This window comes from Manis pentadactyla, chromosome 1 (assembly GCF_030020395.1).
Source record: "Manis pentadactyla isolate mManPen7 chromosome 1, mManPen7.hap1, whole genome shotgun sequence".
Classification (NCBI taxonomy): domain Eukaryota; kingdom Metazoa; phylum Chordata; class Mammalia; order Pholidota; family Manidae; genus Manis; species Manis pentadactyla.
In genome coordinates, this window is record NC_080019.1 from 197,480,917 (window position 1) to 197,504,161 (window position 23,245).

The 23,245-nt window shown below is 40.1% G+C and overlaps 1 protein-coding gene and 1 pseudogene across 6 annotated transcripts in view; both read left to right on the forward strand.

Annotated features, from left to right (window-relative positions):
- The window catches only part of PCNT (pericentrin), a 144,188-nt gene that overhangs the window by 48,125 nt on the left and 72,818 nt on the right, over positions 1 to 23,245 (forward strand). The window lies entirely within an intron of this gene.
- LOC130684545 (twinfilin-1-like) lies at positions 2,193 to 4,467 on the forward strand (annotated as a pseudogene).

A 23,245-nucleotide genomic window follows, 5' to 3' on the forward strand; every position in this document is an offset into this window, starting at 1 on the left:
TGCCCTGAAAACATTTCAGAAGGCCTTGCTGGGTGCTGCCTGGGATGCCAGGGCCATTGTCCCCAAAATAGCAGGGACAAACTGTTCTTGCTTCTAGCAGGTTTTATGTGGGCCACCAACATCCTTCCAACACCTGTCTGAAAAGCAGGGTTGCTTAGCAGAAGCTATTTAACTTGTGAGCTGACTTGAGTCCTGTCCAGGTCACCTCTCTTTGGGGTTTGGCTATGAGAAAAGCTCTCTGGAAATGGAAGCTTGATTTCTTTTTCTTAGAGACAGTCACCCCATGGAGGGGTCACCATTGTGTTGGTAAGCAAGTTCTGCAGTGTGGGAAGCCTTAGTATGACAGTATTGGTTTGCTCGAAGCATTTCATCATTTCAAATATCCAAATCTATTATATGATACTCTTTGAATATATCAGGAGGACCTGTAGTCAGTTTAGATATAGTTTGAGTGTCTTTAATTCATTATCAGTTGAATTTATTGTTGTATTCGTATTCTTTGTGCAAGAATACTTATTTTTTCTTCTCTAGGAATATCCATTGTTTCCTTAATGACTAAAATACATATACACTTTTCCTGTAATTCTCTGGATTTTTAGAAAACCCTGAGAATAACTTTTTTTTAAATTAAGGTGTCATTGATATACAATCTTACAAAGGTTTCACATGAGCAACATTGTGGTTATTACATTCTCTCATATTATCAAGTTCCCTCCCTCCCCACCCCGCCACATTGCAGTCACTGTCCATCAGTGTAGTAAGATGCTGTAGAGTCACTACTTGTCTTCTCTGTGCTGTACCGCCTTCCCTTTGACCCCCTTACATTATGTGTGTGCTAATCATAATGCCTCTTAATCCCCTTCTCCCTCCCTTCCCCCTTCCCTCCTCTTTGGTAACCGCTAGTCCCTTCTTGGAGTCTGTGAGTCTGCTGCTGTTTTGTTCCTTCAGTTTTGCTTTGTTCTTATACTCCACATATGAGTGAAATCATTTGGTACTTGTCTTTTTCCGCCTGGCTTCTTTTTTTTTTTTCCTGTGTAATTTTGCTTTTTAATAACTGAACACTTACTAAATCCCTCCTATACACAAACCTTGTAGTAAGGCCCTGGAACTACACAAACTTAGAATATTGATCATTACAAAGTTTTCATCTACATGCAATTTCTTTTTTTTCTTTTATTTTTTATTTTATTAAGGTATCATTGATATACACTCTTATGAGGATTTCACATGAGAAACAATGTGATTACTACATTCACCCATATTATCAAATCCTTCCCATGCCCCATTGAAGTCACTGTCCATCAGTGTAATAAGATGCCACAGAGTCACTACTTGTCTTCTCTGTGCTACACTGTTTTCCCTGTGATCCCCCACACCATGTGTGCCAATCTTAATACCCCTCAATCCCCTTCTCCCTTCCTCCCACACCCCTCCTCTTTGGTAACCGCTAGTCCCTTCTTGGAGTCTATGAATCTGTTGCTGTTTTGTTCCTTCAGTTTTGCTTCATTGTTATATTCCACAATTGAGGGAAATCATTTGGTACTTGTCTTTCTCCACCTGGCATATTTCACTGAGCATAATACCCTCTAGCTCCATCCATGGTGTTGCAAATGGTAGGATTTGTTTTCTTCTTATGGCTGAATAATATTCCATTGTGTTTATGTACCACATGTTCTTTATCCATTCATCTACTGATGGACACTGTCCTGGGTATTGTAACTAGTGCTGCGATAAACAAAGGGGTGCATATGTCTTTTTTTTTTTTTTTTTTTAGTATTCATAAGGTTTACTAACTTTTAGGGTTCTGTGATATTTTGAAGAAAAGATGATAAAAATACTACCCCCAAACACTCCCTTTGTTCAAAAGTTTCCAGGTGTTTTGGGGGTTCTATGATAAATTGGTTGTGTGGCTTTGACATTTTTCCGGAATGAAAGGAAAGGAATAATACAAATTTGAGTTTATAACTTAAACCTGTATACATTTTAACTCTTTATAGGCAAATATAAAAATGAGTAAGTTCTGGACGCGTGGCCGGTGGAGGAGTGGCCACTTCTTGGGGCGCCAGGTGGGCCGCGGGCTGTACACGCGCTGGAGCTGCAGCCGGAGCCATGGCCGCCACCACGTCCCACCGGACTGGCACCCAAGCAAGTGAAGAAGTTAAAGATACCTTTGCCAGAGCAAGAAATGGAAGATACTGACTTCTGAAGATACCTATTAGAAATGAGAAACTTGTGATTGGGTCATGTAGTCAACCTTCAGATTCCTGGGATAAGGATTATGATTCCTTTGTTTTACCCCTGTTGGAGGACGAACAACCATGCTATATATTATTCAGTTTAGATTCCCAAAATGCCCAAGGATATGAAAGGATATTCATTGCGTGGTCTCCAGATCATAATCATGTTCGTCCAAAAATGTTCTATGCAGCAACAAGAGCCACACTAAAAAAGGGGTTTGGAGGCGGCAGCATTAAAGATGAAGTATTTGGAACAGTAAGGGAAGGTGTATCATTACATGGATATAATAAATACTTGCTATCACAGTCTTCTCCTGCCCCATTGACTGCAGCTGAGGAAGAATTACGACAGATTAAGATTAATGAGGGGCAGACCGATGTGGGTGTGGACACTTAAGCATCAGACACCACAAGGAGTAGCATTTCCAATTTCTCAAGAAGCTTTTCAGGCTTTGGAAAAACTGAGTAACAGACAGCTCAACTATGTGCAATTGGAAATAGATATAAAAAATGAAGTCATAATTTTGGCCAACACAACAAATACAGAACTAAAAGATTTGCCAAAGCATGTCCCCAAGGACTCAGCCCATTACCATTTCTTTCTGTATAAGCACTCCTATGAAGGGGACTATCTGGAGTCCATAGTTTTTATTTATTCAATGCCTGGGTACACGTGCAGCATAAGGGAGTGGATGCTCTACTCCAGCTGCAAGAGCCCGCTGCTGGGGATTGTGGAGAGACAGCTGCAAATGGATGTCACAGACAGTAGGGATGAGCTGACCACCGACTTCCTCTGTGAAGAGGTGCACCCAAGCAGCATGCTCATAAGGTCCTGCAGGAAAAAGAGGAATTTGAAGACTAATTTGGGGTCCAGCTGAAACTGAAGCCAGTACTGATTAAAAGCTACATACTGTGATACTAGTTTTTTAAAAGTCAAGCTATTAGTACAGGAGAACTGAAATCATTCCATGTTGATATATAGTAGAGTAAAAATTGTACTTTTTGAAAAACAGCACTTTTCACTTCTGAGTGTTTTTAAAACTAATGTTATAGAAGACTCGTGATCTTTATTTTTGAGTTAAAGCTACAAAAGGTTTTGAAATAGTGATGCTTAATGTTGTTGCACTATCTTCATAGAGTGATGATTCCACAATTTCACATGATTCTTAAAATTTTATACAGTTGGGCCAATTCCAGAAAGTCTAATGTCTCAAAGTAAGATACACTTCTTATTACTCTTAGTGAGACAGCATATTTTTTTTCTGTAAAGGAGAAAGACCTTAAAATATTCATACTACTTAATCTGTTTAGGACCAGATTAGATTATATTCTAAGATGAAAATTTAGCATGCCTGGGAGGAGGTGAGAGCTTGTAAACTCTGAGGAGCAGTGCCGGCACCCAGACTGTGGGCTCTTTTCTGTAGCTTCCAGAAACCCTGCTTTTATTGCAGCCGTGTTTTCTATTTGACTTTTTGGTTTTCTAAATGGCATTAACATTTCAGATTACCTCACTCTGAAATTTAAGGGTACCAGATATTTTCTCTACTGCATGCAGGATTTCTGACGACATTGAAAGACAGCGTTTAAACATCTTTACTACATTCTCTTCCTAGTGCTTCAAAACATTTCTATTTTAAAAGTAGTTATTTCATTATGAGTAGTGTGGGGCCAAATATTTATGTTCAGATTGAATATTAAGTTAATATTCAAAAGCAAACTAAACAATGTTGAAAAAGTTTTAAGTTACAAGATTGATTTCTCTCCAAAGTCATGTATTTATAGGCCGATTGTGTTCATCACAAATATTCAGATTTAAGAAGACTTTGAACATCTTGGTACTTAATCAACCTAGTACAGATCAAACAATCTGTATCTTTTTCAAAACACTTTTAACTGTATTCTAAAGGCTTGCATTTTCAGTGACAACCCACAGAAGTTTTGGACCTCATTTTTCTTGATTACTTGAAGTAGAGGATGCTGAGCACTTTGTCGTGTTAAGTCTGTTAACCTGCTGCAGGAGCCGTGACTCTGATGAGTTTTCTAAATGAACTGTAGGAATCCAGGATTTAGAATTTCTTTATCTAAACTGTATGCTGTGTAAAACAAATATGAGAAATGCACATTTCATAGTATAAAATATGAAATGCTCATATTTACACCTTACTAGCTAAGGTAATATATGCACCTTTCAGAAATTCAGTGTGTGTTCAAATAAAGCATATTAGTATAATTATGGGTTAATGTTTTTTTTCTAGAATTAAGAGTATTTGTGTGAGGTTTCTCTTGTTTACAAATAATCGGACTATAATATTTAAATATAAAAAACAATTGACAATAATGTTGCACTTGTTTACTGAAGATAGACTTTAAGTTGTTCCTAGGTGCACATGTAGACACACATTACCACACTGAGATCCCTGGACTGCACTGCAGGCCATAGCTGAAGCTGTTACTTTCAGTCAAAAATAATGTTAACCTGAGGGTATAAAATAATTTCACAGTGAATGTTTCTCTGTACCATCAATGTGCAATTATACTTAAATTCTACACTACATGAAAGTAAATGAACATTCCAGAATATAGATGGGATGGTAGAGTCTTTATCATTAAACCAACAATTACTGAACATCGGTAATGCACTTAGTGTAACATTGAGAATGTGTCTTAGGTGGCGTAACAGTGGGAGGTGAATGAAGCATTCCCAGTACATTTATATAGCAGTGGAGAAGTATATACATACCTTCTGTGGACATTTTATAAGTGCATTTTATATCACAATAAAAATTTTTTCTTTAATTAAAAAAGAGTAAGTTCTATAATTTGGCAAATTCAGTATAAATTAATACACTATAGAGCATATAATTTTCTTTCTCTTGTTTCTCATTTCTCTTTGATGCTGTCCCTACAGCCATGGTGTTTTTTCCAATGTTCTCTTAATAACTCTAAATACCTGCCACGTTAGTTTTTGGTACATATTTTCTATATTTAAAAAATATCCAACTGAGGGGGTTGAGTTTTAATTTTGGTTTGCTTGCTTGTTTTCTCCTCTGATTTCTTTTTTTTTTTTTTTTTTGGTATCATTAATATACAATCACATGAGCAACATTGTGGTTGCTAGATTCCCCCCATTATCAAGTCCCCACCATATACCCCATTACAGTAACTGTCCATCAGTGTAGTAAGATGCTATAGAGTCACTACTTGTCTTCTTTATGCTATTCTGCCTTCCCTGTGGCCCCCCCGCCCATGTTATGCATGCTAATTATAATGCCCCTTATTCCCCTTCTCCCTCCCTTCCCACCCGCCCTCCCCTGTCCCTTTCCCTTTGGCAATTGTTAGTCCATTCTTGGGTTCTGTGAGTCTGCTGTTGTTTTGTTCCTTCAGTTTTTGCTTTGTTCTTATGCTCCACAGATGAGTGAAATCATTTGATACTTGTCTTTCTCCACCTGGCTTATTTCACTGAGCATACTACCCTCTAGCTCCATCCATGTTGTTGCAAATGGTAGGATTTGTTTTCTTCTTACGGCTGAATAATACTCCATTGTGTATATGTACCACATCTTCTTTATCCATTCATCTATTGATGGACACTTAGGTTGTTTCCATTTCTTGTCTATCGTAAATAGTGCTGTGATAAACATAGGGGTGCATCTGTCTTTTTGAAACTGGGCTCCTGCATTCTTAGGGTAAATTCCTAAGAGTGGAATTCCTGGATCAAATGGTATTTCTATTTTTAGTTTTTTGAGGAACCTCCATACTGCTTTCCACAATGGATGAACTAGTTTACATTCACACCAGCAGTGTAGGAGGGTTCCCCTTTCTCCACATACTCACCAACATCTGTTGTTCCTAGTCTTTTCCATGTTGGCCATCCTAACTGGTGTGAGGTGATATCTCATTGTGGTTTTAATTTGCATTTCCCTGATAATTAGTGATGTGGAGCATCTTTTCCTGTGCCTGTTGGCCATCCAAATTTATTCTTTGGAGAAGTTGTCTGTTCAGATCCTCTGCCTATTTTTTAATTGGGTTATTTTGTTTGTTCGATGTTGAGGCATGTGAACTCTTTATGTATTTTGGATGTTAACCCTTTATCAGATATGTCATTTATGAATATATTCTCCCATACTGTAGGGTGCCTTTTTGTTCTACTGATGGTGTCTTTTGCTGTACAGAAGCTTTAGTTTGATGTAGTCTCATTTGTTCATTTTTGCTTTTGTTTCCCTTGCCCAAGGAGATAACGTTCAGGAAAAAGTTGCACATGTTTATATTCAAGAGATTTTTGCCCATGTTTTCTTGTAAGTTTTATGGTTTCATGACTTACATTCAGGTCTTTGATCCATTTTGAGTTTACTTTTGTGTATGGGGTTAGACAATGATCCAGTTTCATTCTCTGACATATAGCTGTCCAGTTTTGCCAACACCAGCTGTTGAAGAGGCTGTCATTTCCCCATTGTATGTCCATGGCTCCTTTATCCTATATTAATTGACCACATATGGTTGGGCTTATTTCTGGGCTCTTTAGTCTTTTCCATTGGTCTATGGATCTGTTCTTGTGCCAGTACCAAATTGTCTTGATTACTGTGGCTTTGTAGTAGAGCTTGAAGTTGGGGAGTTTAATCCCCCCATCTTTTTTCTTCCTTCTCAGGATTGCTTTGGCTATTCGGGGTCTTTTGTGGTTCCATATGAATTTTAGAACTATTTGGTCTAGTTTGTTGAAGAATGCTCTTGGTATTTCAGTAGGGATTGTATTGAATGTGTAGATTGCTTTAGGCAGTGTGGCCATTTTGACAATATTAATTCTTCCTATCCATGAGCACAGGATGTGTTTCCATTTAGTGGTGTCTTCTTTAATTTCTCTCCTGAGTGTCTTGTAGTTTTCAGGGTATAGGTCTGTCACTTTCTTGGTTAGGTTTATTCCTAGGTATTTTATTCTTTTTGATGCAATTGTGAGTGGAATTGTTCTCCTGATTTCTCTTTCTGCTAGTTCATCATTATTGTATAGGAATGCAACAGATTTCTATGTATTAATTTTGTATCCTGCAAGTTTGCTGAATTCAGATATTAGATCTAGTAGTTCTGGAGTGGATTCTTTAAGGTTTTTTGTGTACAATATCATGTCATCTGCAAACAGGGATAGTTTAACTTTTTCCTTACCAATCTGGATGTCTTTATTTCTTTGTGTTGTCTGATTGCCGTGGCTGGGACCTCTAGTACTATGTTGAACAAAGTGGGGAGAGTGGGCATCCTTGTCTTGTTCCTGATTTTAGAGGAAAAGCTTTCAGCTTTTCACTGTTAAGTATGATTTGGCTGTGAATTTGTCATATATTGGCTTTATTATGTTGAGGATACTTGCACTGTATATCCATTTTGTTGAGAGTTTTTATCATGAATGGATGTTGAATTATGTCAAATGCTCTTTCAGCATCTATGGACATGATCATGTGGTTTTTGTCCTTCTCTTTGTTGATGTGGTGGATGATGTTGATGGATTTTCAAATATTGTACCACCCTTGCATCCCTGGAATACATCCTACTTGATCATGATGGATGATATTTTTTATGTATTTTTGAATTTGATTTGCTAATATTTTGTTGAGTATTTTTGCATTGATGTTCATCAGGGATATTGGTCTGTAATTTTCTTTTTTTGTGGTGTCTTTGCCTAGTTTTGGTATTAGAGTGATGCTGGCCTCGTAGAATGAGTTTGGAAGTATTCCCTCCTCTTCTAATTTTTGAAAAACTAAGAAGAATGGGTATTAGGTCTTCACTAAATGTTTTCTAAAATTCAGTGGTGAAGCCATCTGGTCCAGGAATTTTGTTCTTCGGTAGTTTTTTGATTACCAATTCCATTTCATTGCTGGTAATTGGTCTGTTCAGATTTTCTGTTTCTTCCTGGGTCAGCCTTAGAAGGTTATATTTTTCTAGAAAGTTGTCCATTTCTTCTAGGTTATCCAGTTTGTTAGCATATAATTTTTCATAGTATTCTCTGATAATTCTTTGTATTTCTGTGGTGTCTGTAGTGATTTTTCCTTTATTATTTCTGATTCTGTTTATGTGTATAGATCTGCCTGGCTTATTTCACTGAGCATAATACCCTCTAGAAAATCCTGAGAATAACTTTTTTAAAATATTTTTTTCTTACATTGTCCTTACCTTCAGAACATGGGAAATTAAATAGACTTTTACTCAAGGTTGGAAATAGAAATGATTGTAAGTAGGTCTTCTGGGTGCAGCAGAGGCATGAGTAACCACTTCTGAACCTGTTCAGTTGGGTTGTGGGGTGGCCTGCTGGGTGTCGCCCATCCCCAGGTGCGTGGCCTTTCGGGGTGGAGGGCTGGGTACTGTCTGTGGTCTTCCCTGAGTGCGAGGTGGCTGCCCTTCTGCACTGGGTCCTGCACCTGCAGCTGCCTGCTCAGCTCTGGCTTCATCACTCTGACACACCTGGCCTTTGCCTCTGTCCTGGTGTATGTCTGCAGGTTCCCTCTTCAGGCCTGGGTGCGCATCGGGCAGGACAGGCCCCCAAAGGTGGGAGGACCGTTCCTGCTGCCCACAGTGCACAGGGGACCAACGCTTGTGTTTGCTGATTTTCTGCCTTCATTTGTCCTTCTTGTTATACTTTGTGTGTGTCTGCAAACTGCCTTAAAACCCTTCCTGAAACAAAGAGGGGTTAAGAAATAGTTATACGCTTAGCTTCCAGCTGCCTTTCACCAAGGGCAGCTCTGTGTTGGGGGACTGTGGGTGCATCTGTAGGGCAGATGAGGAAGGGGGTTTTCATCACTGAGGCTGGTTCTTTGATTGTTCTCCCTCTCAGCCGGGGCTCCATATAGAGTCAGCTTCTGCCCTCTCTGTTCATAAGCAGCGACAATGAGGCCTGGAAGGACCACAAAGCCAGAGAGAGGTGGCAAGAGCCCACTGGGAGTGCTGCTGTGTGTGTATGTGGGGTGGTGCAAGTGCCCAGGACTCGGGAGGAGGTTCATGGACTCCGTGTGCTAGACTTAGTTCACTCAACAAGCATTCAAGAGTCTGTGCTGCACCAAGAACAGTGATCAGCGAGTCTGAGGCTGCTGCCCCCACAGACACACGCTCACACGCACTTGTGGTAGAGTCCAAGGCGTGGTTTTTGATACATTCATAAAGTCGTGTCACTACCTCTGCTGTCTAATACCGGAACATGGGCTCACGCCTTGTGGCCAGGCAGCATCCCCAGGGGATATGAACTTTGAGAAAAACCAGAATCTTTTAAGATGTTTTCATTGTGAAATAATCCTACAAGTGTCTTTAAATGTACATGTTCAGTTAAAATGATGCCATGAAGGAAGGAGTCATATCCTATGACCCGGGTTAAGGACTCACCAAGACACCTCCTGTCTCTGAGTGCACACACTCCCCTTGACCTCCCCTGTACCTCCTTTCCCACCAGAGGTAACCACTCTCCTGATTCTTACAGGTTTTTCACTTACTGATACATCCCTGGACAATGTATTGTTCTGTTTTAGCTGGTTTTGACCCTCAAAGAAGCAACACCTATAATGGCCTCTCATTAGTGTGGACTGTGAGGTTTGCTGATGATGTGTGGGTCTGCAGTCCACTAATCCTCACTTCTAAAGAGCATCCCATTGTGTGGCTCTACCACAGGTTTTTAAAGTTTTTTTATTGAAATACAGTTGACATATTATTTTCAGGCATACTGCATAGTGATTGAGCATATGTATACATTACCAAGTGCTCATCACAGTAAACGAAGTTACCATTTTGTCACCATACAAAGTTACTACAATATTATTGAGTATATTCCCTATGTTGTACATTAAACCTCCATGACTTATTTATTTTATAATTGGAAGTTTGTACCTCTTGATCCCCTTCACCTACCCCCCATCCCTTCCCCTTGGCAACCACCAGTTTATTCTCTGTATTTTTTGAGGAGGTTTTCATTTGTTTGTTTTTTAGATTCCGCATGTAAGTGAAATTACATGGTATTTATCTTTCTCTGACTTATTTCATTTAGCATAACACCCTCTAGGTCCTTGCTAATATTGCAAATGGCAGTATTTCATTCTTTTTTATGGCTGAGCAATATTGCATTGTATATGTGTGTATAAAGCACATCTTCCTCATCTATTCCTCCATCAGTGGACTCTTAGATTACTTCCATATCTTGGCTATTGTAAATAATGCTGCAATAAGCTTAGGTATACATCTTTTCAAATTCCAGATCCAGTCATGGAAGACTGTTTCTAGGAATTTGTCCATTTCTTCTAGGTTGTCCAATTTGTTAGCATATAATTTTTCAAAGTAGTCTCTTATAATCCTTTGTATTTCCATGGTTTCGGTTGTAACTTCTCTTTCATTTTTTATTTCATTTATTTGAGTTCACTCTCCTTTTTTTCTTGATGAGTCTGGCTAAGGGTTTATTTTTTCAAAGAAACAGCTGTTAAGTTTCACTGATTTTCTTATCTGTTGCTTTTTAGTCTCTGTTTCATTTATTTCCACTTTGTTATCACTCTCTTCCTCTTGCTGGCTTTGTCTGTCTAGTCGCTTCACGTGCACCTGAACAGAAGTATGTCCTGCTCTTTTTGAATGCATGTGCTGTATGTATCTGTTAAGTCCAGCTGCTTTGCTGTGTTATTCAAAGCCATTCTTTCCTTACTAATTTTCTGTCTGGAGGATCTATCCATTGATGTAAGTAGGGCATTATAGTCCCCTCCTGTTACTGTATTAAGATCAGTTTCTCCCTTTATATCTATTTATATTTGCTTTACGTATTTAGGAACTCCTATGTTGGGTGCATATATATTTACAATTGTTATATCCTCTTGACAGATTGATCCCTTTATTATTATGTAATGCCCGTCTTGGTCTCTTATTGCATTCTTTGTTTTAAAGTCTATTTTGTCTGGAAAAAGTATTGTTACTTCAGCTTTTTAACTTCCATTGTGAGGAATATGTCTTTCCATCCCTTTGCTTTCAGTCTGTGTGTGTTTTTAGGTGTGAAGTGAGTCTGTTGTAGGCAGTGTATAGATGGGTCTTGTATTTTCTTTTTAATTTTTTATTAAGGTATTATTGATATACACTCTTATGAAGGTTTCACATGAAAAAACAATGTAGTTAACTACATTCACCCATATTATCAAGTGCCCACCCATACCCCAATGGAGTCACTGTCCATCAGTACAGCAAGATGCCACAGATTCACTGTTTTGCCTTCTCTGTGTTACACTGTCTTCTCCATGATCTCCCCCACACCATGTGTACTAAACATAATGCCCCTCAATCCCCATCCCCCTCCTTCCTGACCCGCCCTCCCACAACCCTGCCCTTTGGTAACCACTAGCCCCTTCTTGGAGTCTGTGAGTCTGCTGCTGTTTTGTTCCTTCAGTTTTGCTTTGTTATTATTCTCCACAAATAAGGGAAATCATTTGGCATTTATCTTTCTCTGCCTGTATTGTTTCACTGAGCATGATACCGTCTAGTTCCATCCATGTTGTTGAAAATGGTAGGATTTGTTTCTTTCTTATGGCTGAATAGTATTCCTTTGTGTATATGTACCACATCTTCTTTATCCATTCATCTATGGATGGACACTTAGGTTGCTTCCATATCTTGGCTATTGTAAATAGTGCTGCAATAAACATAGGGGTACATATGTCTCTTTGAGTCTGAGAAGTTGTATTCTTTGGGTAAATTCCAAAGATTGGGATTCCCGGGTCAAATGGTATTTCTATTTTGAGTTTTTTGAGGAACCTCCATATTGCTTTCCCCCAAAAAATAGCTTACATTCCCACCAGCAGGGTAGGAGGGTTCCCCTTTCTCCACATCCTCGCCAATATTTGTTGTTCCTAGTCTTTTTGATGTTGGTCATCCTAACTGGTGTGAGGTGATAGCTCACTGTGGTTTTAATTTGCATTTCCCTGATGAGTCTTGTATTTTTAATCCATTCAGCCACTCTGTGTGTTTTGATTGGAGTGTTTAGTCCATTTACATTTAAAGTAATTATTGATAGGTATGTACTTATTGCTATTTTGTTTATTGTTTTCTGGTTGTTTTTGTAGTTATTCTCTGTTCCTTTCTTCCTCTCTCTCCCCTTGTGATTTGATGACTTTCTTTAGTGTTATGCTTAGATTCCTTTCTCTTTTTTTTTTTTGTGCATCTATTATAGGTTTTTAGTTTGTGGTTACTGTGAGGTTCATATTTAACATCCTGTGTATATATAGCAGTCTGTATTAGGCTGATGGTTACTTAAATTTGAATTTATCCTAAAAACACTACTTTTTATTACTCTTCCCTCCATGTTTTGTGTATATGACACCATATTATACAGCTTTTTATTCCATGTACCCATTGACTAATTTTAGTGTACATAACTGATTTTATGACTTCTGTCTTATAAACTTCATACTGGCTTTGAAAGTGATTGATCTACTACCTTTACTGTGTTTCTTTTACTTGTGATTTTCTTTCTGTCTTGATTTTCTTCTTATTATGACCTTTTCTTTGCCACCTAAAGAGGGCCCTTTAACATTTCTTGTAAGGCTGGTTTAACGGTGGTGAGCTTTAACTTTTGTCTGGAAAACTCTTTATCTCTCCGTAAGTTCTGAATGATAACTTGACCAGGTAGAATACTCTTGGTTATATGACTTTCCCTTTCAGCACTTTGAATATTTCATACCACTTTCTTCTGGCTGCAAAGTTTCTGCTGAAAAATCTGCCGACAGCTTTATGGGATTTATGTACCCTTTGTACATAACTCATTGCTTTTCTCTTGCCGCTTTTAAGATTCTCTCTCTGTCTTTGATCTTGGCCATTTTAATTATTATGTGTCTTGGTGAGAACCTCTTTGGGTTTGTCTTGTTGGGACTGTCTGTGTTTCCTGGACCTAGAATCTGTTTCCCTGGTTTGGGGAAGTTTATGGTCATTATTTCCTCAGGTAAGTTTTCTTCCCATTTCTCCCTTCCCCTTCTGAGACCCTCCTGTGCAAATGTTTTATCTGGAGTTGTTGCAGAGCACTCTTAGCATCTTCTCATTTTCAAATTCTTTTTTCTTTCTGCTGTCCAGCTTGGTGCTGCCCACTGCCCTGCCTTCCTGATGCCGATCCGCTCTCCTGCATCCTGTCTGCCGCGGGCCGCCTGCTGTGCTCTGTCCCGCCGTAGTCCTCACTGTGCCCACCCGCGCTTCTCTCCAGGCCAGTGCGTGTCTTCATGGTCGTCGCTTTGAGCTCTGACCTCCATTTCATTTAGCTCTTTTTCTGGCCCTCGGTCTTGTTCTTTTGTCGGAACGAACGTATATCTCTGCCACCTCATTTCCTCTTTCTCTCTGTTTTCATATATGAGGTGGGTCCACCACCTCCTCTGGTCTTGAAAACAGTCCCGTCTGGAAGATAGCTTGCGGTGTCAGCAGTGCAGCACCTGGGTTCCACAACCAGGTGCTCCTGGGTGGCCCCTCGTGGGCTGTGGCCCTCCCGTGCGGCTGAGCGGTGGCCACTCTGAGTACTGGTGGGTGAGGCTGCAGTGATTGGTGCGGGGGGCTCATGCCCTGTGTGGCTGCTGGCGGTGTGCTGGCGGGCGGCACCAGCCCCTCCTCTCCATGGAGGGGTTGTCGCTCTGCAGGGGTGCTGGTTCCCACGGAGGCTGTCCCCTGGGTGTGCAGTGCAGGAGTCGTACCAGCTGGGCCATGGCAGCCATTGCTATCTTGGTAGGTGGGGTTTCAGCTGGCTCCTGTGAGCGTCTGGCCAGTGCAGCTGAAGGAGGGCAAGCAAAACAGTGCTGCCTACTGGCCGCCGCTTCTCTGGAGAAAGCTTCTGCAGACCTGCGCCCCTCTGGCACACCTCCAAAGTTAGTCTGTAAGTCTCCTCACACGTAACCAAGGTGCTTCTCAAACTGCCGTCTCTCTGCCAGGTCTCGGGACCAGCCACAGCTGATGCATCGGGGGACTCAGCTGCTTCTGGTTTTCTGCTGTCATGAATAAAGCTGCCATGACTCTTATTCTTTCTGTCTCTTATTACAGATGTGCAGGAATTTCTTGAGACAATACACCTAAAGGGGACATTTCTAGGTTGTAGGCTCCTGCACGTGTTCACGTTAGCCCGGTAATGCTAGACAGACTGTTTCCCAGTGGGGTCACACCACCTCACGTCACCAGAAATGCAGGCAAGCTCCTGGGGCCCACGTCCTCACCAGTACCTGGGTGTGCTTGCTTCTTAGTTTTGCCGATTTCGTGGCTTTGACATGTCATTTCTTAGGGGCCTTGGTGTGCGTTTCCTTATTTGATAATAGGATCATATACCTACTCATCTATTTAAGGCCCATTGTGTTTCCCTGTCTGTGAAATGTCTACTTGTATCTTTTGCTGTTTTTCTACTTTCAAAAAGTTGTTTTGTCTTTTACTTACTCACTTAGGAAAACTCTTTATATGTATGCTCTGGGTTTCTTCTAATTTGTGTTTCTCCTTTCTGTCTGTTGCCTTTTGATGCACACAATTCTTGATTGACGAGTTGACTCTATTACCTTTTCTCCTTTAGAGTTTGCGTTTTTTTTTCTGCCTTAAGAAATCCTTTCCTATTTCATGCAGATGTTCTCTAAGATTATTTTATAATTTAACTCTTCAGTCCGCATGGGAGGAGGTGAGGAGAGGAGTTGTTTTCTCCATCCCTGCTGCTCCCATGTGCCCATAGGTGGGCCTCCCTCTCAGGCTTCTCTGCCCATTCTGCCCCTGCCCCTTGCAAATGCCACAGAGTTGTGGCTTCCCTTGGCATGGCGAGCGTCACTCTGTTCCTCGGTAGGATCTTCGCTGTTGCTGCTGCCCCTGCGCTCTTGTATGTGAGCATTAGGATCGCCTGTTCAGTTGGTCAGAAATCCCCTGCTCTTAGTGTGGTTGGAATCGCACTGAATGTGTACATTCCCTTAGGGAGAAGAGAACTCTACAACGCAGAGGCATTCTAAGATTCTTGAATGTCTCTATTTTTATTAGATTTTGTTAATTTCTCTCTCTGAAACTTAGTCATTTTCTCCATGGAGGTATGGCATATCTTGTGTTAAGTTTGTACTTGATACTTGAGATTAGGTACTTTAATTGTGCTTAAATCTGATGGTCACTGACTGGGAGTTGCTGGGGTTAGTGTGCTGACGCTCACGGGGATTCTTTCCACACTTCATTATCAAGAAGTATGTTTGCTATAGGTGTTTGTAGATTATTTTTTTCATATTAAGGAAGTTTCCCTCTGTTCTGAATTTGTGATGGATTTTTATCTTGAATAAGATAGTATATTTGCTTTGTGTTTCTTGATATTTTTCTCATTTAATCTGTTAATGTGCTCAGTTACATTAACGATGTTCTAATATTAAACTGACATCTATGTGATAAAATCAGTTTGGACACAACTTTCAGATATTGCTAGAGTTTATTTTTCTAGTGTTCCTTTCAAGCCTTTGGAATCTGTTTCATTGTGACTGACCTATAATTTCCACTCCTGCAGTCCAGTGACATACATAGAGTGAGTGCTTACCCACCCCACCCTTTCCACTGTGTGGAGGAGTTTGTATAAGTTTGGAATTATCTAAATTCCAACATCACCTAAATGTTTAGTGAACTCGTTCAAGGAGAAAGCTATCTGGGCTTACAGTTTTCTTTGTGGGAAGATACTAAAGTAACAGTTCAATTTTGGGAACACAGTAGGACTATTTGTGTTTTCTTTTATCTTGGTTTTGTTAAGGTGTTTATCTGCACTTCTCTTTCCTGATCAGTGTTGCTAGAGGTTTACTGGTAAGATTTTTTTCACCGATCACCGTGCATGTTTGGCTGGGAGTTGGGAGCAGCACCTGCAGAGGGAATGTCTGCTTCCCCGCAGGCCGAGTGGCTGCCCCAGAAGGCCAGCCTCGAGCGGCCCGTGGTGTCCCCCATGCACCCCACGCCTCCTGCCAGCACTCTGGTCCGTAGCTCTGTGGCCACTCCTTCCTCTCCTGTATCTCTTGTTCATTTCCTGGCCCTTGTTTGCCATCTTCAAACTTGCAGTTCCCTGTTTATTTATTTCATTTTCTTTAGTTTTTCCAGCTACCTATACATTTAAGTCCGATGTAACCAGTGGTTTACAACTCTTTTTTCTAATTTCCCTCCAAACACAACACTAAAACTGTGTTTACATTTTGCTTTTGTTCCCTGCAGTAAATTGGTTTCAGAGCTACACTTTTCTTTTTTCCTCTGGCCTGGTGTCTTTCTGTACTTTTAACTTCACTGCCTGGTCCTGCTGGTGTTCCCTTACCTGTTTTCTCCACTCCACACCCCTGCTCTTGGATGAGGGGACATCATGCTAGCATGGCACTGTCCCAGTGCGTGGCTTCACCACCCGGCTCCTCCCATCTGATCCTGAGCTGGCAGCCGGCAGCTCATTGCTCACCAGCTGATCCTCTGCCCTGTAGCAGCCATGGGCACTGACGTTGTCCTTGGCAGGAGTGTGGGACTGGCGTGCTGTCTGCTTGGCAGTTCTGCTGAGGGCGCGTGGGTCGCCTCTGCTGTGTCCACTGTTCTTTCGTCTTCTGTGGGGAGGATGTCCATGTTCTCATCAATAAACTCAACTAGTCCTGAGAAATAACCACACTGGTGGTTGGCTCAAGTTGCTCTGCTGCCGGAAGAAATGCTTGCCATGTCTCTGAGCTGCATGACCGAACTGCCGTGGCCACAGCCACTGTGTGGGCAGCCCAGGGAGCCCATGGCCCCTGGGGACACTGGCGTGGTTGGTGTACCTATTCACCCAGCCCACTGAGACCCTATGGTCGTTGACTCTGTTTTTAGAAATATATAAGATGGATCTTCACTTGCCTGGCAACTTATTTCCATTCTGAATGAGGAGAAAAATGGATTTGTGAGAATAACATTCTCTCGTGAATTTGCTCCTTCCTGCCTGGTGTCTGGGGCAGGCTGGATGTTTATTCTACTTTTGTAGCTGGTGAATAGAGGTGGAAACCATATTAATAATTCTCACCTTTAATCACTACCTTGTTCATCTTCTAACATATTTTTAAATTAAAATGGATGGTGGAAGTCTCTTACAGAAATTTATTTCTAACTCAAATGTTTTTATTTTTATTTTTATTTTTATTTTTATTTTTTTTTAAATAATTATTTTTTATTGAAGGGTAGTTGACGCACAGTATTACATTACATTAGTTTCAAGTGTACAACACAGTGGTAGAACATTTATATACATAATTCTAGGTTCCAGCTATCACCCTACCAAGCTGTTACAATATCTTGACTATATTCCTTATGCTATACATTACATCCCGGTTATTTATTTATTTTACCATTGGAAGTCTGTCCTTTTTTTTTTTTTTTTTTTTTGTTAGGGCATCTCTCATATTTATTGATCAAATGGTTGTTAACGACAATAAAATTCTGTATAGGGGAGTCAATGCTCAATGCACAATCATTAATCCACCCCAAGCCTAATTTTCATCAGTCTCCAATCTTCTGAGGCATAACAAACAAGTTCTTACATGGAGAACAAATTCTTACATAATGAATAAGTTACATAGTGAACAGTACAAGGGCAGTCATCACAGAAACTGTCGGTTTTGCTCATGCATTATGAACTCTAAACAGTCGGTTCAAATATGAATACTCATTTGGTTTTTATACTTGATTTATATGTGGATACCACATTTCTCTCTTTATTATTATTATTTTTAATAAAATGCTGAAGTGGTAGGTAGATACAAGATAAAGGTAGAAAACATAGTTTAGTGTTGTAAGAGAGCAAATGTAGATGATCAGGTGTGTGCCTGTAGACTATGTGTTAATCCAAGCTAGACAAGGGCAATAAAACATCCACGTATGCAGAAGATTTCTCTCAGAACAAGGGGGGTGAGGTTCTAAGCCTCACCTCTGTTGATCCCCAATTTCTCACCTGATGGCCCCCCTGCGACTGTGCCTGTCTTAGGTTGTTCCTCCCTTGAGGAATCTTACCCGTCTCTGGCTAACCAGTCATCTTCTGGGGCCATACAGGGAAATGTGAAGTTGGTAAGTGAGAGGGAAGCCTTATTGTTTGAAAAAGTTAGCTTTTACTTCTTTGCATATTTATGCCCTGTGGCTTCTATGCCCAGCATTTGTCTTGAGGTATCTTTACCACTTGGAAGAATTATGATACTCGGTAAATTTGATATGAGGCACGAATTCTATTTAAGGGTTGTAATTAGGAAGGAAGAAGAAAAGCTATAGAAGTAGCAGGCGGAAGAAAACATGGGAAGATTGATTATTTCTTTGACATATCTTCTTGTAGAGTAACTTCAGCATGTATAGGTTTTAAGCTACTACTTAAATTGCACACACACGTTAACATAATAGGAGTATAGTTACATAACCAAAGCATATCTGTAATTACCAGCCATCTGCAGTGAAACCAAGAAAACCAGTTAGGCACCTTAGGCATTTGTGAAAACTTATCTATGATATGGTGGATAATGTCCAACTGAACTTGAACAGTCTGAGAGAAATCAGACAAATTAAAACAACCCATTCCTGGGGACTGTTCACATGCCATATGTTCTTTTAACAGTAAATAGTCTGTAGTTGTAAGACTTTGGAGCGCTACAATTTGCACTTCTCCAAATTCTTGGTTGAGTTCCAACAGTATAGATCCAGTCAAATTTGTTGTTTTACTGTATGCACAGGCCAGCTTAGATATCTCCTTCCTCATTCCCATGGCAAGTCCAGGAACTGGTGGGATGAGTGCATCTACAACTGTAGCAGTGCGCGGATCTTTGTTGGGGTTTTTTGATGATCATCTTCTGGCATGAGTCTTCCAGAGAGTGCAGATGTTGGAAGTTCTTTTTCATATCGTATCTTAGTTCATTTTCGGGGTAGCCCAATTAGGCTTTGATCCTCTGTATAAACACAAACAGACCCTTTGCCTACACTTTTATATGCCCTTTATACCCTTGTGTAGAACTCGTTGGAGGTTACCACACAGGAACTGCCCTTCTTTTTTTTCTTTGTTTTTGGTATCACTAATCTACACTTACATGACGAATATTATGTTTACTAGGCTCTCCCCTATACCAGGTCCCCCCTATAAACCCCTTTACAGTCACTGTCCATCAGCATAGCAAAATGTTGTAGAATCACTACTTGCCTTCTCTGTGTTGTACAGCCCTCCCTTTTCTCCTACCCCCCCATGCATGTTAATCTTAATACCCCCCTACTTCTCCCCCCCTTATCACTCCCTACCCACCCATCCTCCCCAGTCCCTTTCCCTTTGGTACCTGTTAGTCCATTCTTGAGTTCTGTGATTCTGGTGCTCTTTTGTTCCTTCAGTTTTTCCTTTGTTCTTATATTCCACAGATAAGTGAAATCATTTGGTATTTCTCTTTCTCCGCTTGGCTTGTTTCACTGAGCATAATACCCTCCAGCTCCATCCATGTTGCTGCAAATGATTGGATTTGCCCTTTTCTTATGGCTGAGTAGTATTCCATTGTGTATATGTACCACATCTTCTTTATCCAGTCATCTATTGATGGACATTTAGGTTGCTTCCAATTCTTGGCTATTGTAAATAGTGCTGCAATAAACATAGGGGTGCATCTATCTTTCTCAAACTTGATTGCTGCGTTCTTAGGGTAAATTCCTAGGAGTGGAATTCCTGGGTCAAATGGTAAGTCTGTTTTGAGCATTTTGATGTACCTCCATACTGCTTTCCACAATGGTTGAACTAACTTACATTCCCACCAGCAGTGTAGGAGGGTTCCCCTTTCTCCACAGCCTCGCCAACATTTGTTGTTGTTTGTCTTTTGGATGGCAGCCATCCTTACTGGTGTGAGGTGATACCTCATTGTAGTTTTAATTTGCATTTCTCTGATAATTAGCGATGTGGAGCATCTTTTCATGTGTCTGTTGGCCATCTGTATTTCTTTTTTGGAGAACTGTCTGTTCAGTTCCTCTGCCCATTTTTTAATTGGGTTATTTGTTTTTTGTTTGTTGAGGCGTGTGAGCTCCTTATATATTCTGGACGTCAAGCCTTTATCGGATGTGTCATTTTCAAATATATTCTCCCATACTGTAGGGATCCTTCTTGTTCTATTGATGGTGTCCTTTGCTGTACAGAAGCTTTTCAGCTTAATATAGTCCCACTTGTTCATTTTTGCTGTTGTATTCCTTGCCCGGGGAGATATGTTCAAGAAGAGGTCACTCATGTTTATGTCTAAGAGGTTTTTGCCTATGTTTTCTTCCAAGAGTTTAATGGTTTCATGGCTTACATTCAGGTCTTTGATCCATTTTGAGTTTACTTTTGTATATGGGGTTAGACAATGGTCCAGTTTCATTCTCCTACATGTAGCTGTCCAGTTTTGCCAGCACCACCTGTTGAAGAGACTGTCATTTCACCATTGTATGTCCATGGCTCCTTTATCAAATATTAATTGACCATATATGTCTGGGTTAATGTCTGGATTCTCTAGTCTGTTCCATTGGTCTGTGGCTCTGCTCTTGTGCCAGTACCAAATTGTCTTGATTACTATGGCTTTATAGTAGAGCTTGAAGTTGGGGAGTGAGATCCCCCCTACTTTATTCTTCTTTCTCAGGATTGCTTTGGCTATTCGGGGTCTTTGGTGTTTCCATATGAATTTTTGAATTATTTGTTCCAGTTCATTGAAGAATGTTGCTGGTAGTTTCATAGGGAGTGCATCAAATCTGTATATTGCTTTGGGCAGGATGGCCATTTTGACGATATTAATTCTTCCTAGCCACGAGCATGGGATGAGTTTCCATCTGTTAGTGTCCCCTTTAATTTCTTTTAAGAGTGACTTGTAGTTTTCAGAGTATAAGTCTTTCACTTCTTTGGTTAGGTTTATTCCTAGGTATTTTATTTTTTTTGATGCAATTGTGAATGGAGTTGTTTTCCTGATTTCTCTTTCTGTTGGTTCATTGTTAGTATATAGGAAAGCCACAGATTTCTGTGTGTTGATTTTGTATCCTGCAACTTTGCTGTATTCCGATATCAGTTCTAGTAGTTTTGGGGTGGAGTCTTTAGGGTTTTTTATGTACAGTATCATGCCATCTGCAAATAGTGACAGTTTAACTTCTTCTTTACCAATCTGGATTCCTTGTATTTCTTTATTTTGTCTGATTGCCGTGGCTAGGACCTCCAGTACTATGTTAAATAACAGTGGGGAGAGTGGGCATCCCTGTCTAGTTCCCGATCTCAGAGGAAATGCTTTCAGCTTCTCGCTATTCAATATAATGTTGGCTGTGGGTTTATCATAGATGGCCTTTATTATGTTGAGGTACTTGCCCTCTATTCCCATTTTGCTGAGAGTTTTTAACATGAATGGATGTTGAACTTTGTCAAATGCTTTTTCAGCATCTATGGAGATGATCATGTGGTTTTTGTCTTTCTTTTTGTTGATGTGGTGGATGATGTTGATGGACTTTCGAATGTTGTACCATCCTTGCATCCCTGGGATGAATCCCACTTGGTCATGGTGTATGATCCTTTTGATGTATTTTTGAATTCGGTTTGCTAATATTTTGTTGAGTATTTTTGCATCTACGTTCATCAGGGATATTGGTCTGTAGTTTTCTTTTTTGGTGGGGTCTTTGCCTGGTTTTGGTATTAGGGTGATGTTAGCTTCATAGAATGAGTTTGGGAGTATCCCCTCCTCCTCTATTTTTTGGAAAACTCTAAGGAGAATGGGTATTATGTCTTGTCTGTATGTCTGATAAAATTCCGAGGTAAATCCATCTGGCCCGGGGGTTTTGTTCTTTGGTAGTTTTTTGATTACCTCTTCAATTTTGTTGCTGGTAATTGGTCTGTTTAGATTTTCTGTTTCTTCCTGGGTCAATCTTGGAAGGTTATATTTTTCTAGGAAGTTGTCCATTTCTCCTAGGTTTCCCAGCTTGTTAGCATATAGGTTTTCATAGTATTCTCCAATAATTCTTTGCATTTCCGTGGGGTCCGTCGTGATTTTTCCTTTCTCGTTTCTGATACTGTTGATTTGTGTTGACTCTCTTTTCTTCTTAATAAGTCTGGCTAGAGGCTTATCTATTTTGTTTATTTTCTCGAAGAACCAGCTCTTGGTTTCATTGATTTTTGCTATTGTTTTATTCTTCTCAATTTTATTTATTTCTTCTCTGATCTTTATTATGTCCCTCCTTCTGCTGACCTTAGGCCTCATCTGTTCTTCTTTTTCCAATTTCAATAATTGTGACATTAGACCATTCATTTGGGATTGCTCTTCCTTTTTTAAATATGCCTGGATTGCTATATACTTTCCTCTTAAGACTGCTTTTGCTGTGTCCCACAGAAGTTGGGGCTTAGTGTTGTTGTTGTCATTTGTTTCCATATATTGCTGGATCTCCATTTGGATTTGGTCATTGATCCATTGATTATTTAGGAGCGTGTTGTTAAGCCTCCATGTGTTTATGAGCCTCTTTGCTCTCTTTGTACAGTTTATTTCTAGTTTTATGCCTTTGTGGTCTGAAAAGTTGGTTGGTAGGATTTCAGTCTTTTGGAATTTTCTGATGCTCTTTTTGTGGCCTAGTATGTGGTCTATTCTGGAGAATGTTCCATGTGTACTTGAGAAAAATGTATATCCCACTGCTTTTGGATGTAGAGTTCTATAGATGTCTATTAGGTCCATCTGCTCTACTGTGTTGTTCAGTGCTTCCGTGTCCTTACTTATTTTCTGCCCAGTGGATCTATCCTTTGGGGTGAGTGGTGTGTTGAAGTCTCCTAGAATGAATGCATTGCAGTCTATATCCCCCTTTAGTTCTGTTAGTATTTGTTTCACATATGCTGGTGCTCCTGTGTTGGGTGCATATATATTTAGAATGGTTATATCCTCTTGTTTGACTGAGCCCTTTATCATTATGTAGTGTCCTTCTTTATCTCTTGTTACTTTCTTTGTTTTGAAGTCTATTTTGTCTGATATTAGTACTGCAACCCCTGCTTTCTTCTCACTGTCGTTTGCTTGAAATATGTTTTTCCATCCCTTGACTTTTAGTCTGTACATGTCTTTGGGTTT